This window comes from Asparagus officinalis, chromosome 9, assembly GCF_001876935.1.
Source record: "Asparagus officinalis chromosome 9, Aspof.V1, whole genome shotgun sequence".
NCBI lineage: Eukaryota > Viridiplantae > Streptophyta > Magnoliopsida > Asparagales > Asparagaceae > Asparagus > Asparagus officinalis.
The window spans coordinates 66234465-66235266 of record NC_033802.1 but is presented as its reverse complement, the minus strand read 5'-3'; positions in this window follow the sequence as shown (position 1 = coordinate 66235266).

Sequence of the window (802 nt, the reverse complement as noted above, 5' to 3'; positions counted from 1 at the left end):
AAAACTCTTTAAACTTGTTTTTAAAACTCTCTTAGATTACTTGAAAGAGAATAGCAATAGGGTATTTATACCCACTCAAATTCTCAGTCAAACCCTAAGCCAAAAGACAAAAACAGCCCCAGCAACGGTAATAAAACTAGCAGTTAGAAGCAGAAAAATCTACTGTCGGTCGATCGGAAATTTCATCGGTCGACCGAAAATTTCATCGGTCGACCAGACCGGTCGACCGACAGACTCTCTGTCGCCCAGTGAGCATATGAACTCAGGTTCGGTCGATCGGTTCGGTCGACCGAAAACTGACATATTGATAATCATATTTTATTATAATTTTATACCATCATTATCTAATTTATATGAATAAATATAGCACTAATAATTGTTTTTATCTTTTAATTGCAGGTTAATGAAGAATAAATCTCAAACTCTCATCTCTTAACAAAAACTCATCGATTAAATGAAGAAATGAATCAAAGAAGCCCATTGGAAAATCAATTTCCAAATTATCCAAAAGTCCAGAATCAAGCCGAGTAGCCTGTAGAAGCCGGAGAAAATCAAAAATCCACTATGAAAAGAAATCATATTCAAAATGGTTGGCCGCAAAGAAACGACGATATCTCCTAATCCGGAAGGCGGAATTTAACATATAATATATGAAAATCGCCTATCTCGACGAGACGAAGCTATGTGTGAAATCAGAATTTGAAAATAATGAGTATCGATGTCGGTATCGATTTGGGCATCGATGCCTGCATCGATGCCTGCATCGATACCTGCATCGATGCCCGCATCGATGCCAGATTAC